This window comes from Dromaius novaehollandiae, chromosome Z (assembly GCF_036370855.1).
Source record: "Dromaius novaehollandiae isolate bDroNov1 chromosome Z, bDroNov1.hap1, whole genome shotgun sequence".
In the NCBI taxonomy this organism is placed as follows: Eukaryota; Metazoa; Chordata; class Aves; order Casuariiformes; family Dromaiidae; genus Dromaius; species Dromaius novaehollandiae.
The window spans coordinates 9,473,701-9,489,404 of NC_088132.1; positions in this window are offsets into that span (position 1 = coordinate 9,473,701).

A 15,704-nucleotide genomic window follows, 5' to 3' on the forward strand; every position below is an offset into this window, starting at 1 on the left:
GCCCTGGCTTTCCCAGGGTGCTTCTGCTGCGGCAGGACCACAGTGGTGGGAAGTGCCTGCGAGCCTGTCCGCATGCTTCTGCTTTGTGGCTTGTTTGCACTGCTGCGCGTGGGCAAAGAGAGCAAGTGTGATGCTGCCTCTTGGCTTTCCTGAGCTGAGGCCTGTCCAAGAAGTGCCTTCTGCAGAGGGCAGAAGGAAATGGGAAGCCTGCTCAGGAAGTGGCAGTTGGTCAGACGGAGCTTTATTTTCTCCACGAGATAAAGCTGGCTCTTCCCTGGGGAACCACAGGGGAGTCCCAAGCAAGTTCCGTGTGGCTTGGGGCAAGCTGGGCAAGGCCAGCTAAGCTTGGGGAATCCCCACAGGACTACGCTGGTCCTCATGCAGGCCCGGCTGCTGTTGGCCGCCTTAGCTGGAAGGGCACCTTGCTGGCGCAGGGTCAGCATGTGCAGCAGGAGCAGAGAAGGCCCTCCTTCTTGTGGGGCATGCTGGGCAAGAGCAGCATGTCCCCAGGCAGCAGCAAGGGAAATAGGGAAAGCAAGCCGACAAGCACCCCTCAGTGTTGGTTCTCAGCTCGCTTCTCAGGGAGCTCTCCAGGCCCAGCAAGCTGAAGCGCCAGGAGGAGGAATCACCAAGCCCTGCAGCCATGCGTGCCAGCAGGACGGCATCCGCTCCCCGCTATTGCGCACTGCCGGGGAAGTTAGGGTGCGCGTGTTAAAGCCTACGGCTTTTGCACAGGGGCTGCTGATGGCCACCGCTAACATGCAAGAGGGAGCCATTAGCGAGAAGCCTGCTGTTCATGAACAGCTTCAGTAGGGTGTTGGTGGAAAGTGCAAGCGTGGCAATCGGTTGCAGCTGCAGAAAGACTCTGGGCACAGGGTGTTTGTTCCAGAAAGCTCCTTTATTGGGCTCTTGGCAGCGGTCCTGCTGCCCCGGGAAAGGGATTTGCTGGATGCAGGGCTGGGGCTGCTTGGTGGCTGGTGGCATGAAGCCTGCCACAGCAGCTCTCGGCAGCAAGTCCTCTTTCCGCGTGCTCAGCGCAACAGGCTCCTGAGCTGTCCCTCCAGGTCCACGGCGTCGTAGCGCCAGCACCTCAGGCACTGCCAGAGGCACCTTCTTGTTGCCTGAGTGGAAGTGCTGGAGGCCTGTGTGCAGCAGGCAGTGACGCAGGCATGACGGGAGCTCGGAGAAGTGCTGCCGGAGGTGCAGGAGCATCCAAAGTGTCTTTCAAAGGGAAGGGGGAAAGCGGCGAAGCGTGGAGGAGAGAGGCGAGGCGGTGCAGACGCTGGGGGTGGCATCTGCGCTGCGGAGCCTGCCTGGCCACGTGGCTCCAAAAGAGCAGGTGTGGCACAGTGCGCTTCTCCAGCAGCGCCGTACCTCCGGGGAGGCTGGCCTGGGCCCGCTGGCTGGCCAGAAGATGCCCAGGTTGCCTTGCTGCACCCCAAAGATGATCTCGATGAGCAGGGTCCTCCCGGAGCCGTTTGCCAGCTGGAGCCTGCAGGTGCGGGAGGAGGGCAGCACCGTGAGCTGGCAGTGGTGGCAGGGAGGCAAAAGCTGCCAGGCTTCTTGCACGACCTGCTGGAACCAGTGTGCGGTTTTCTCTACGTTGAGGTAGGAGCGGCTGCAGAGGGTGCGGAGGAGGCCGGGGCCCTGCTTTGTGCCCAGCTCTGCCTGGGGCTGGTGGAGGAAGCACAGCACGTCGCCCAGCACCCGCTGCCTGGTGCACAGGCACTGCAGCTCTACGCGGACGCGGCCGTGCTCTGGCGATTGCTGCGGGGCGCTGGCCATCTCCAGGTGGAAGGCATGGCCAGGTGGTGGCCTCAGGACCACCAGCACGCTGTAGCTGGTGTTGTGCTGGCAAGGGCTGCAGCCTGCACAGGCCCTGCTGCCCACACGGATGCCTGCTGCCAGCCGCGGGAAGAAACTGTTGAAGGTGAGCACTTGGCAGGCTGAGAGCAGGTCGCCCAGCAGCTGCTGCAGCAGCTTACTGGTGTTGGCCCAGTGCTGCGCCGGCCACTGGAGGTGCAGCTCCAGCAAGCTGCCCCGATGCCGTTGGTCTCGGCGCTCCTCCTCCTGCTCGTCTTGGCCACTGCGGCAGCTGCTCAGCTGCTTCCTGCTCTCTGACTCGCCGTGGTACTTTCTGGCCAGCCAGCAGTGCCCCAAGAGCAGCACAAGGGCTCCCGCAGGCTCGCAGAGCTGCCACCAGTGGCAGGCAGCAAAGAGCAGCTCCTCCTTGCTGACGTTGCTCTGCTTCTGGATGAGCTGCTCAACCTCTTGCTGCAGCCGCAGCATCTGGTGCCTCAGGTGCTGCACGCGCTGCTGCACCTGCTCCTGCGTGCCCAGATCCATCTGGTCGCCGACCTTGAGCGGCTGCTGGACCATGCCCAGCACAGCCAGGACGAGGAGAAGACACACAGCCATGGCCTGTAGGAGAGGAGGGGATGGGAGAGCAGAGGGTGAGCGAGGCTGGCTGGGAGAGAGCTGGCGGCTCGGCGGCAGGAGCCGCCAGGACTTGTGCCAGCAGCTCCCAAGGTGGCCCCGTGCCCGGCGCAAGGCGCTTGCGGGCACGCGAGGGAGCCGTGGGTCGGGCGTTGCTGGCCCGGCCCTCGTGCAGCCCAGCCTTGCCCCCCGTGCCACTCACCCTGCCCAGGCTGCTGCAGCCTGCGCTGGCCCAGGCTGCAATGCGGTGGGGGCGGCCGCGCGGCGGGGCCAGCGCCTGCGGGCGCCCCGGTGACAGCCCCTGCCTTTGTGACTCGTGCTCTGTGCTGTGGCGGGGGCGCAGCCCCTGGGCAGGGCCAGCGGCCGGCCCTGGCCGTCGTCGTACAGGCGTTCCTCTTGCGTCCCCAGCAGTTTTCTCTTCCTTTCTTCTGCCGAGCAGCTGCTCTGCCCATGCCAGGAGGTCTCGAGAGCGCTCAGAGCGTTGGGCTGCTCCCCGGCTGGTGCCCAACTCCACTCTTGCTACTGAATGTGCGGCCACAGCCCGCAGTGTCCTTTGACAAACTGGCAATTCATGGAGAGAAAGCAATCCCCCTGCGGATCCAAAGCATTTCTTTCTGCTTTTGGAGGTCTCCGTTCGTGAGAGGGTAGCTGAACACCCCAGCTCCTGCAGGGAAAAGCACCCAAGTGGTGTGGCAGGCTGTGCTGCTTTGGGAGGCCCTGCAGAATGCTTTGTGGTCTGGCTGCCTGCAGGGTTTGGGGAGGAAGTGTCTGCTCTGCAAGTACGAGCCTCTCCTCCGGCGCTCCCTTAGCTCTGTGCAGACAGCAAGTGCGAGGTGAGCAGGAGGGGCCTGCTTTCCTCGAGCTTCACTCATCCCGCCGTGAAGGGCTTCCTTTTCCTGCCTCTTCCGACGTGCCCTGACTGACCTCTTCAGCACAGAGACGCTGCCTTGTGCTAGAGGCGAGAGAGGAGGGATGTGCTCCTGAGGCCCCCTCCTGGGGAGGGGGTGGAAGAGCATGAGTTACACCCCAGTGTGTCCTACGCGCCAGGGCCCCAAGGGCAGCGGCAGGCACCGGCTCGCGCCTCCTGCTTCCAGGCCTTCTCCCCAGCCTGTGTCTTTCTGTGGCTTTCCTCACTGCGGCTGCTGTGCTTTCTCTCTGTCAGCCTCTCTCTCCTCCCGAGAGGGTCTCCGCAGGCTTTGCCACCACCTCTGCTCCCTCTAGTCTTGTCCCGGGGGATTGTCCTCAGCAGCAAAACGTCCAACCAGCCTGCTAGGCTCTCTTCAAGCGCATCTTCTTCCTCCGCCCCAGGTCCCTTGCCTCTGCATCCGAATCCTAAGCTCGGGCATTTTCTCCTGCTGGCCTCACGGCTTCTTTGGTGGAGCAGCGCTCTTCTCTTTTGTTGCCCAAGCTCTGCCTGCTCCTTCCTTTGCTGCTTCGTGTGGCGAGACTGCCAGTGCCGCAGGCCCGTGCTGTGTGTTTTCTGGGGAGCGTTGCACCTTTCTTGAGATCCCTGCTTCCTAAGGTCTCCTGAGGTCTGCACAGATTGTTATCCTCAACATCCCTCAAAGCAAGCATTTCCTTTCTCTGCCCTTTGCACACGGATGGAGAGTGTGTCCCCTGGCAGCACAGGAGGAAAGCCCTGGCTTTCCCAGGGTGCTTCTGCTGCGGCAGGACCACAGTGGTGGGAAGTGCCTGCGAGCCTGTCCGCATGCTTCTGCTTTGTGGCTTGTTTGCACTGCTGCGCGTGGGCAAAGAGAGCAAGTGTGATGCTGCCTCTTGGCTTTCCTGAGCTGAGGCCTGTCCAAGAAGTGCCTTCTGCAGAGGGCAGAAGGAAATGGGAAGCCTGCTCAGGAAGTGGCAGTTGGTCAGACGGAGCTTTATTTTCTCCACGAGATAAAGCTGGCTCTTCCCTGGGGAACCACAGGGGAGTCCCAAGCAAGTTCCGTGTGGCTTGGGGCAAGCTGGGCAAGGCCAGCTAAGCTTGGGGAATCCCCACAGGACTACGCTGGTCCTCATGCAGGCCCGGCTGCTGTTGGCCGCCTTAGCTGGAAGGGCACCTTGCTGGCGCAGGGTCAGCATGTGCAGCAGGAGCAGAGAAGGCCCTCCTTCTTGTGGGGCATGCTGGGCAAGAGCAGCATGTCCCCAGGCAGCAGCAAGGCAAATAGGGAAAGCAAGCCGACAAGCACCCCTCAGTGTTGGTTCTCAGCTCGCTTCTCAGGGAGCTCTCCAGGCCCAGCAAGCTGAAGCGCCAGGAGGAGGAATCACCAAGCCCTGCAGCCATGCGTGCCAGCAGGACGGCATCCGCTCCCCGCTATTGCGCACTGCCGGGGAAGTTAGGGTGCGCGTGTTAAAGCCTACGGCTTTTGCACAGGGGCTGCTGATGGCCACCGCTAACATGCAAGAGGGAGCCATTAGCGAGAAGCCTGCTGTTCATGAACAGCTTCAGTAGGGTGTTGGTGGAAAGTGCAAGCGTGGCAATCGGTTGCAGCTGCAGAAAGACTCTGGGCACAGGGTGTTTGTTCCAGAAAGCTCCTTTATTGGGCTCTTGGCAGCGGTCCTGCTGCCCCGGGAAAGGGATTTGCTGGATGCAGGGCTGGGGCTGCTTGGTGGCTGGTGGCATGAAGCCTGCCACAGCAGCTCTCGGCTGCAAGTCCTCTTTCCGCGTGCTCAGCGCAACAGGCTCCTGAGCTGTCCCTCCAGGTCCACGGCGTCGTAGCGCCAGCACCTCAGGCACTGCCAGAGGCACCTTCTTGTTGCCTGAGTGGAAGTGCTGGAGGCCTGTGTGCAGCAGGCAGTGACGCAGGCATGACGGGAGCTCGGAGAAGTGCTGCCGGAGGTGCAGGAGCATCCAAAGTGTCTTTCAAAGGGAAGGGGGAAAGCGGCGAAGCGTGGAGGAGAGAGGCGAGGCGGTGCAGACGCTGGGGGTGGCATCTGCGCTGCGGAGCCTGCCTGGCCACGTGGCTCCAAAACAGCAGGTGTGGCACAGTGCGCTTCTCCAGCAGCGCCGTACCTCCGGGGAGGCTGGCCTGGGCCCGCTGGCTGGCCAGAAGATGCCCAGGTTGCCTTGCTGCACCCCAAAGATGATCTCGATGAGCAGGGTCCTCCCGGAGCCGTTTGCCAGCTGGAGCCTGCAGGTGCGGGAGGAGGGCAGCACCGTGAGCTGGCAGTGGTGGCAGGGAGGCAAAAGCTGCCAGGCTTCTTGCACGACCTGCTGGAACCAGTGTGCGGTTTTCTCTACGTTGAGGTAGGAGCGGCTGCAGAGGGTGCGGAGGAGGCCGGGGCCCTGCTTTGTGCCCAGCTCTGCCTGGGGCTGGTGGAGGAAGCACAGCACGTCGCCCAGCACCCGCTGCCTGGTGCACAGGCACTGCAGCTCTACGCGGACGCGGCCGTGCTCTGGCGATTGCTGCGGGGCGCTGGCCATCTCCAGGTGGAAGGCATGGCCGGGTGGTGGCCTCAGGACCACCAGCACGCTGTAGCTGGTGTTGTGCTGGCAAGGGCTGCAGCCTGCACAGGCCCTGCTGCCCACACGGATGCCTGCTGCCAGCCGCGGGAAGAAACTGTTGAAGGTGAGCACTTGGCAGGCTGAGAGCAGGTCGCCCAGCAGCTGCTGCAGCAGCTTACTGGTGTTGGCCCAGTGCTGCGCCGGCCACTGGAGGTGCAGCTCCAGCAAGCTGCCCCGATGCCGTTGGTCTCGGCGCTCCTCCTCCTGCTCGTCTTGGCCACTGCGGCAGCTGCTCAGCTGCTTCCTGCTCTCTGACTCGCCGTGGTACTTTCTGGCCAGCCAGCAGTGCCCCAAGAGCAGCACAAGGGCTCCCGCAGGCTCGCAGAGCTGCCACCAGTGGCAGGCAGCAAAGAGCAGCTCCTCCTTGCTGACGTTGCTCTGCTTCTGGATGAGCTGCTCAACCTCTTGCTGCAGCCGCAGCATCTGGTGCCTCAGGTGCTGCACGCGCTGCTGCACCTGCTCCTGCGTGCCCAGATCCATCTGGTCGCCGACCTTGAGCGGCTGCTGGACCATGCCCAGCACAGCCAGGACGAGGAGAAGACACACAGCCATGGCCTGTAGGAGAGGAGGGGATGGGAGAGCAGAGGGTGAGCGAGGCTGGCTGGGAGAGAGCTGGCGGCTCGGCGGCAGGAGCCGCCAGGACTTGTGCCGGCAGCTCCCAAGGTGGCCCCGTGCCCGGCGCAAGGCGCTTGCGGGCACGCGAGGGAGCCGTGGGTCGGGCGTTGCTGGCCCGGCCCTCGTGCAGCCCAGCCTTGCCCCCCGTGCCACTCACCCTGCCCAGGCTGCTGCAGCCTGCGCTGGCCCAGGCTGCAATGCGGTGGGGGCGGCCGCACGGTGGGGCCAGCGCCTGCGGGCGCCCCGGTGACAGCCCCTGCCTTTGTGACTCGTACTCTGTGCTGTGGCGGGGGCGCAGCCCCTGGGCAGGGCCAGCGGCCGGCCCTGGCCGTCGTCGTACAGGCGTTCCTCTTGCGTCCCCAGCAGTTTTCTCTTCCTTTCTTCTGCCGAGCAGCTGCTCTGCCCATGCCAGGAGGTCTCGAGAGCGCTCAGAGCGTTGGGCTGCTCCCCGGCTGGTGCCCAACTCCACTCTTGCTACTGAATGTGCGGCCACAGCCCGCAGTGTCCTTTGACAAACTGGCAATTCATGGAGAGAAAGCAATCCCCCTGCGGATCCAAAGCATTTCTTTCTGCTTTTGGAGGTCTCCGTTCGTGAGAGGGTAGCTGAGCACCCCAGCTCCTGCAGGGAAAAGCACCCAAGTGGTGTGGCAGGCTGTGCTGCTTTGGGAGGCCCTGCAGAATGCTTTGTGGTCTGGCTGCCTGCAGGGTTTGGGGAGGAAGTGTCTGCTCTGCAAGTACGAGCCTCTCCTCCGGCGCTCCCTTAGCTCTGTGCAGACAGCAAGTGCGAGGTGAGCAGGAGGGGCCTGCTTTCCTCGAGCTTCACTCATCCCGCCGTGAAGGGCTTCCTTTTCCTGCCTCTTCCGACGTGCCCTGACTGACCTCTTCAGCACAGAGACGCTGCCTTGTGCTAGAGGCGAGAGAGGAGGGATGTGCTCCTGAGGCCCCCTCCTGGGGAGGGGGTGGAAGAGCATGAGTTACACCCCAGTGTGTCCTACGCGCCAGGGCCCCAAGGGCAGCGGCAGGCACCGGCTCGCGCCTCCTGCTTCCAGGCCTTCTCCCCAGCCTGTGTCTTTCTGTGGCTTTCCTCACTGCGGCTGCTGTGCTTTCTCTCTGTCAGCCTCTCTCTCCTCCCGAGAGGGTCTCCGCAGGCTTTGCCACCACCTCTGCTCCCTCTAGTCTTGTCCCGGGGCATTGTCCTCAGCAGCAAAACGTCCAACCAGCCTGCTAGGCTCTCTTCAAGCGCATCTTCTTCCTCCGCCCCAGGTCCCTTGCCTCTGCATCCGAATCCTAAGCTCGGGCGTCTTCTCCTGCTGGCCTCACGGCTTCTTTGGTGGAGCAGCGCTCTTCTCTTTTGTTGCCCAAGCTCTGCCTGCTCCTTCCTTTGCTGCTTCGTGTGGCGAGACTGCCAGTGCCGCAGGCCCGTGCTGTGTGTTTTCTGGGGAGCGTTGCACCTTTCTTGAGATCCCTGCCTCCTAAGGTCTCCTGAGGTCTGCACAGATTGTTATCCTCAACATCCCTCAAAGCAAGCATTTCCTTTCTCTGCCCTTTGCACACGGATGGAGAGTGTGTCCCCTGGCAGCACAGGAGGAAAGCCCTGGCTTTCCCAGGGTGCTTCTGCTGTGGCAGGACCACAGTGGTGGGAAGTGCCTGCGAGCCTGTCCGCATGCTTTGTGGCTTGTTTGCACTGCTGCGCATGGGCAAAGAGAGCAAGTGTGATGCTGCCTCTTGGCTTTCCTGAGCTGAGGCCTGTCCAAGAAGTGCCTTCTGCAGAGGGCAGAAGGAAATGGGAAGCCTGCTCAGGAAGTGGCAGTTGGTCAGACGGAGCTTTATTTTCTCCACGAGATAAAGCTGGCTCTTCCCTGGGGAACCACAGGGGAGTCCCAAGCAAGTTCCGTGTGGCTTGGGGCAAGCTGGGCAAGGCCAGCTAAGCTTGGGGAATCCCCACAGGACTACGCTGGTCCTCATGCAGGCCCGGCTGCTGTTGGCCGCCTTAGCTGGAAGGGCACCTTGCTGGCGCAGGGTCAGCATGTGCAGCAGGAGCAGAGAAGGCCCTCCTTCTTGTGGGGCATGCTGGGCAAGAGCAGCATGTCCCCAGGCAGCAGCAAGGCAAATAGGGAAAGCAAGCCGACAAGCACCCCTCAGTGTTGGTTCTCAGCTCGCTTCTCAGGGAGCTCTCCAGGCCCAGCAAGCTGAAGCGCCAGGAGGAGGAATCACCAAGCCCTGCAGCCATGCGTGCCAGCAGGACGGCATCCGCTCCCCGCTATTGCGCACTGCCGGGGAAGTTAGGGTGCGCGTGTTAAAGCCTACGGCTTTTGCACAGGGGCTGCTGATGGCCACCGCTAACATGCAAGAGGGAGCCATTAGCGAGAAGCCTGCTCTTCATGAACAGCTTCAGTAGGGTGTTGGTGGAAAGTGCAAGCGTGGCAATCGGTTGCAGCTGCAGAAAGACTCTGGGCACAGGGTGTTTGTTCCAGAAAGCTCCTTTATTGGGCTCTTGGCAGCGGTCCTGCTGCCCCGGGAAAGGGATTTGCTGGATGCAGGGCTGGGGCTGCTTGGTGGCTGGTGGCATGAAGCCTGCCACAGCAGCTCTCGGCAGCAAGTCCTCTTTCCGCGTGCTCAGCGCAGCAGGCTCCTGAGCTGTCCCTCCAGGTCCACGGCGTCGTAGCGCCAGCACCTCAGGCACTGCCAGAGGCACCTTCTTGTTGCCTGAGTGGAAGTGCTGGAGGCCTGTGCGCAGCAGGCAGTGACGCAGGCATGACGGGAGCTCGGAGAAGTGCTGCCGGAGGTGCAGGAGCATCCAAAGTGTCTTTCAAAGGGAAGGGGGAAAGCGGCGAAGCGTGGAGGAGAGAGGCGAGGCGGTGCAGACGCTGGGGGTGGCATCTGCGCTGCGGAGCCTGCCTGGCCACGTGGCTCCAAAACAGCAGGTGTGGCACAGTGCGCTTCTCCAGCAGCGCCGTACCTCCGGGGAGGCTGGCCTGGGCCCGCTGGCTGGCCAGAAGATGCCCAGGTTGCCTTGCTGCACCCCAAAGATGATCTCGATGAGCAGGGTCCTCCCGGAGCCGTTTGCCAGCTGGAGCCTGCAGGTGCGGGAGGAGGGCAGCACCGTGAGCTGGCAGTGGTGGCAGGGAGGCAAAAGCTGCCAGGCTTCTTGCACGACCTGCTGGAACCAGTGTGCGGTTTTCTCTACGTTGAGGTAGGAGCGGCTGCAGAGGGTGTGGAGGAGGCCGGGGCCCTGCTTTGTGCCCAGCTCTGCCTGGGGCTGGTGGAGGAAGCACAGCACGTCGCCCAGCACCCGCTGCCTGCTGCACAGGCACTGCAGCTCTACGCGGACGCGGCCGTGCTCTGGCGATTGCTGCGGGGCGCTGGCCATCTCCAGGTGGAAGGCATGGCCGGGTGGTGGCCTCAGGACCACCAGCACGCTGTAGCTGGTGTGCTGGCAAGGGCTGCAGCCTGCACAGGCCCTGCTGCCCACACGGATGCCTGCTGCCAGCCGCGGGAAGAAACTGTTGAAGGTGAGCACTTGGCAGGCTGAGAGCAGGTCGCCCAGCAGCTGCTGCAGCAGCTTACTGGTGTTGGCCCAGTGCTGCGCCGGCCACTGGAGGTGCAGCTCCAGCAAGCTGCCCCGATGCCGTTGGTCTCGGCGCTCCTCCTCCTGCTCGTCTTGGCCGCTGCGGCAGCTGCTCAGCTGCTTCCTGCTCTCTGACTCGCCGTGGTACTTTCTGGCCAGCCAGCAGTGCCCCAAGAGCAGCACAAGGGCTCCCGCAGGCTCGCAGAGCTGCCACCAGTGGCAGGCAGCAAAGAGCAGCTCCTCCTTGCTGACGTTGCTCTGCTTCTGGATGAGCTGCTCAACCTCTTGCTGCAGCCGCAGCATCTGGTGCCTCAGGTGCTGCACGCGCTGCTGCACCTGCTCCTGCGTGCCCAGATCCATCTGGTCGCCGACCTTGAGCGGCTGCTGGACCATGCCCAGCACAGCCAGGACGAGGAGAAGACACACAGCCATGGCCTGTAGGAGAGGAGGGGATGGGAGAGCAGAGGGTGAGCGAGGCTGGCTGGGAGAGAGCTGGCGGCTCGGCGGCAGGAGCCGCCAGGACTTGTGCCAGCAGCTCCCAAGGTGGCCCCGTGCCCGGCGCAAGGCGCTTGCGGGCACGCGAGGGAGCCGTGGGTCGGGCGTTGCTGGCCCGGCCCTCGTGCAGCCCAGCCTTGCCCCCCGTGCCACTCACCCTGCCCAGGCTGCTGCAGCCTGCGCTGGCCCAGGCTGCAATGCGGTGGGGGCGGCCGCGCGGCGGGGCCAGCGCCTGCGGGCGCCCCGGTGACAGCCCCTGCCTTTGTGACTCGTGCTCTGTGCTGTGGCGGGGGCGCAGCCCCTGGGCAGGGCCAGCGGCCGGCCCTGGCCGTCGTCGTACAGGCGTTCCTCTTGCGTCCCCAGCAGTTTTCTCTTCCTTTCTTCTGCCGAGCAGCTGCTCTGCCCATGCCAGGAGGTCTCGAGAGCGCTCAGAGCGTTGGGCTGCTCCCCGGCTGGTGCCCAACTCCACTCTTGCTACTGAATGTGCGGCCACAGCCCGCAGTGTCCTTTGACAAACTGGCAATTCATGGAGAGAAAGCAATCCCCCTGCGGATCCAAAGCATTTCTTTCTGCTTTTGGAGGTCTCCGTTCGTGAGAGGGTAGCTGAGCACCCCAGCTCCTACAGGGAAAAGCACCCAAGTGGTGTGGCAGGCTGTGCTGCTTTGGGAGGCCCTGCAGAATGCTTTGTGGTTTGGCTGCCTGCAGGGTTTGGGGAGGAAGTGTCTGCTCTGCAAGTACGAGCCTCTCCTCCGGCGCTCCCTTAGCTCTGTGCAGACAGCAAGTGCGAGGTGAGCAGGAGGGGCCTGCTTTCCTCGAGCTTCACTCATCCCGCCGTGAAGGGCTTCCTTTTCCTGCCTCTTCCGACGTGCCCTGACTGACCTCTTCAGCACAGAGACGCTGCCTTGTGCTAGAGGCGAGAGAGGAGGGATGTGCTCCTGAGGCCCCCTCCTGGGGAGGGGGTGGAAGAGCATGAGTTACACCCCAGTGTGTCCTACGCGCCAGGGCCCCAAGGGCAGCGGCAGGCACCGGCTCGCGCCTCCTGCTTCCAGGCCTTCTCCCCAGCCTGTGTCTTTCTGTGGCTTTCCTCACTGCGGCTGCTGTGCTTTCTCTCTGTCAGCCTCTCTCTCCTCCCGAGAGGGCCTCCGCAGGCTTTGCCACCTTCTCTGCTCCCTCTAGTCTTGTCCCGGGGCATTGTCCTCAGCAGCAAAACGTCCAACCAGCCTGCTAGGCTCTCTTCAAGCGCATCTTCTTCCTCCGCCCCAGGTCCCTTGCCTCTGCATCCGAATCCTAAGTTCGGGCATTTTCTCCTGCTGGCCTCACGGCTTCTTTGGTGGAGCAGCGCTCTTCTCTTTTGTTGCCCAAGCTCTGCCTGCTCCTTCCTTTGCTGCTTCGTGTGGCGAGACTGCCAGTGCCGCAGGCCCGTGCTGTGTATTTTCTGGGGAGCGTTGCACCTTTCTTGAGATCCCTGCCTCCTAAGGTCTCCTGAGGTCTGCACAGATTGTTATCCTCAACATCCCTCAAAGCAAGCATTTCCTTTCTCTGCCCTTTGCACACGGATGGAGAGTGTGTCCCCTGGCAGCACAGGAGGAAAGCCCTGGCTTTCCCAGGGTGCTTCTGCTGTGGCAGGACCACAGTGGTGGGAAGTGCCTGCGAGCCTGTCCGCATGCTTTGTGGCTTGTTTGCACTGCTGCGCATGGGCAAAGAGAGCAAGTGTGATGCTGCCTCTTGGCTTTCCTGAGCTGAGGCCTGTCCAAGAAGTGCCTTCTGCAGAGGGCAGAAGGAAATGGGAAGCCTGCTCAGGAAGTGGCAGTTGGTCAGACGGAGCTTTATTTTCTCCACGAGATAAAGCTGGCTCTTCCCTGGGGAACCACAGGGGAGTCCCAAGCAAGTTCCGTGTGGCTTGGGGCAAGCTGGGCAAGGCCAGCTAAGCTTGGGGAATCCCCACAGGACTACGCTGGTCCTCATGCAGGCCCGGCTGCTGTTGGCCGCCTTAGCTGGAAGGGCACCTTGCTGGCGCAGGGTCAGCATGTGCAGCAGGAGCAGAGAAGGCCCTCCTTCTTGTGGGGCATGCTGGGCAAGAGCAGCATGTCCCCAGGCAGCAGCAAGGCAAATAGGGAAAGCAAGCCGACAAGCACCCCTCAGTGTTGGTTCTCAGCTCGCTTCTCAGGGAGCTCTCCAGGCCCAGCAAGCTGAAGCGCCAGGAGGAGGAATCACCAAGCCCTGCAGCCATGCGTGCCAGCAGGACGGCATCCGCTCCCCGCTATTGCGCACTGCCGGGGAAGTTAGGGTGCGCGTGTTAAAGCCTACGGCTTTTGCACAGGGGCTGCTGATGGCCACCGCTAACATGCAAGAGGGAGCCATTAGCGAGAAGCCTGCTCTTCATGAACAGCTTCAGTAGGGTGTTGGTGGAAAGTGCAAGCGTGGCAATCGGTTGCAGCTGCAGAAAGACTCTGGGCACAGGGTGTTTGTTCCAGAAAGCTCCTTTATTGGGCTCTTGGCAGTGGTCCTGCTGCCCCGGGAAAGGGATTTTCTGGATGCAGGGCTGGGGCTGCTTGGTGGCTGGTGGCATGAAGCCTGCCACAGCAGCTCTCGGCAGCAAGTCCTCTTTCCGCGTGCTCAGCGCAACAGGCTCCTGAGCTGTCCCTCCAGGTCCACGGCGTCGTAGCGCCAGCACCTCAGGCACTGCCAGAGGCACCTTCTTGTTGCCTGAGTGGAAGTGCTGGAGGCCTGTGTGCAGCAGGCAGTGACGCAGGCATGACGGGAGCTCGGAGAAGTGCTGCCGGAGGTGCAGGAGCATCCAAAGTGTCTTTCAAAGGGAAGGGGGAAAGCGGCGAAGCGTGGAGGAGAGAGGCGAGGCGGTGCAGACGCTGGGGGTGGCATCTGCCCTGCGGAGCCTGCCTGGCCACGTGGCTCCAAAACAGCAGGTGTGGCACAGTGCGCTTCTCCAGCAGCGCCGTACCTCCGGGGAGGCTGGCCTGGGCCCGCTGGCTGGCCAGAAGATGCCCAGGTTGCCTTGCTGCACCCCAAAGATGATCTCGATGAGCAGGGTCCTCCCGGAGCCGTTTGCCAGCTGGAGCCTGCAGGTGCGGGAGGAGGGCAGCACCGTGAGCTGGCAGTGGTGGCAGGGAGGCAAAAGCTGCCAGGCTTCTTGCACGACCTGCTGGAACCAGTGTGCGGTTTTCTCTACGTTGAGGTAGGAGCGGCTGCAGAGGGTGTGGAGGAGGCCGGGGCCCTGCTTTGTGCCCAGCTCTGCCTGGGGCTGGTGGAGGAAGCACAGCACGTCGCCCAGCACCCGCTGCCTGGTGCACAGGCACTGCAGCTCTACGCGGACGCGGCCGTGCTCTGGCGATTGCTGCGGGGCGCTGGCCATCTCCAGGTGGAAGGCATGGCCGGGTGGTGGCCTCAGGACCACCAGCACGCTGTAGCTGGTGTTGTGCTGGCAAGGGCTGCAGCCTGCACAGGCCCTGCTGCCCACACGGATGCCTGCTGCCAGCCGCGGGAAGAAACTGTTGAAGGTGAGCACTTGGCAGGCTGAGAGCAGGTCGCCCAGCAGCTGCTGCAGCAGCTTACTGGTGTTGGCCCAGTGCTGTGCCGGCCACTGGAGGTGCAGCTCCAGCAAGCTGCCCCGATGCCGTTGGTCTCGGCGCTCCTCCTCCTGCTCGTCTTGGCCGCTGCGGCAGCTGCTCAGCTGCTTCCTGCTCTCTGACTCGCCGTGGTACTTTCTGGCCAGCCAGCAGTGCCCCAAGAGCAGCACAAGGGCTCCCGCAGGCTCGCAGAGCTGCCACCAGTGGCAGGCAGCAAAGAGCAGCTCCTCCTTGCTGACGTTGCTCTGCTTCTGGATGAGCTGCTCAACCTCTTGCTGCAGCCGCAGCATCTGGTGCCTCAGGTGCTGCACGCGCTGCTGCACCTGCTCCTGCGTGCCCAGATCCATCTGGTCGCCGACCTTGAGCGGCTGCTGGACCATGCCCAGCACAGCCAGGACGAGGAGAAGACACACAGCCATGGCCTGTAGGAGAGGAGGGGATGGGAGAGCAGAGGGTGAGCGAGGCTGGCTGGGAGAGAGCTGGCGGCTCGGCGGCAGGAGCCGCCAGGACTTGTGCCAGCAGCTCCCAAGGTGGCCCCGTGCCCGGCGCAAGGCGCTTGCGGGCACGCGAGGGAGCCGTGGGTCGGGCGTTGCTGGCCCGGCCCTCGTGCAGCCCAGCCTTGCCCCCCGTGCCACTCACCCTGCCCAGGCTGCTGCAGCCTGCGCTGGCCCAGGCTGCAATGCGGTGGGGGCGGCCGCGCGGCGGGGCCAGCGCCTGCGGGCGCCCCGGTGACAGCCCCTGCCTTTGTGACTCGTGCTCTGTGCTGTGGCGGGGGCGCAGCCCCTGGGCAGGGCCAGCGGCCGGCCCTGGCCGTCGTCGTACAGGCGTTCCTCTTGCGTCCCCAGCAGTTTTCTCTTCCTTTCTTCTGCCGAGCAGCTGCTCTGCCCATGCCAGGAGGTCTCGAGAGCGCTCAGAGCGTTGGGCTGCTCCCCGGCTGGTGCCCAACTCCACTCTTGCTACTGAATGTGCGGCCACAGCCCGCAGTGTCCTTTGACAAACTGGCAATTCATGGAGAGAAAGCAATCCCCCTGCGGATCCAAAGCATTTCTTTCTGCTTTTGGAGGTCTCCGTTCGTGAGAGGGTAGCTGAACAGCCCAGCTCCTACAGGGAAAAGCACCCAAGTGGTGTGGCAGGCTGTGCTGCTTTGGGAGGCCCTGCAGAACGCTTTGTGGTTTGGCTGCCTGCAGGGTTTGGGGAGGAAGTGTCTGCTCTGCAAGTACGAGCCTCTCCTCCGGCGCTCCCTTAGCTCTGTGCAGACAGCAAGTGCGAGGTGAGCAGGAGGGGCCTGCTTTCCTCGAGCTTCACTCATCCCGCCGTGAAGGGCTTCCTTTTCCTGCCTCTTCCGACGTGCCCTGACTGACCTCTTCAGCACAGAGACGCTGCCTTGTGCTAGAGGCGAGAGAGGAGGGATGTGCTCCTGAGGCCCCCTCCTGGGGAGGGGGTGGAAGAGCATGAGTTACACCCCAGTGTGTCCTACGCGCCAGGGCCCCAAGGGCAGCGGCAG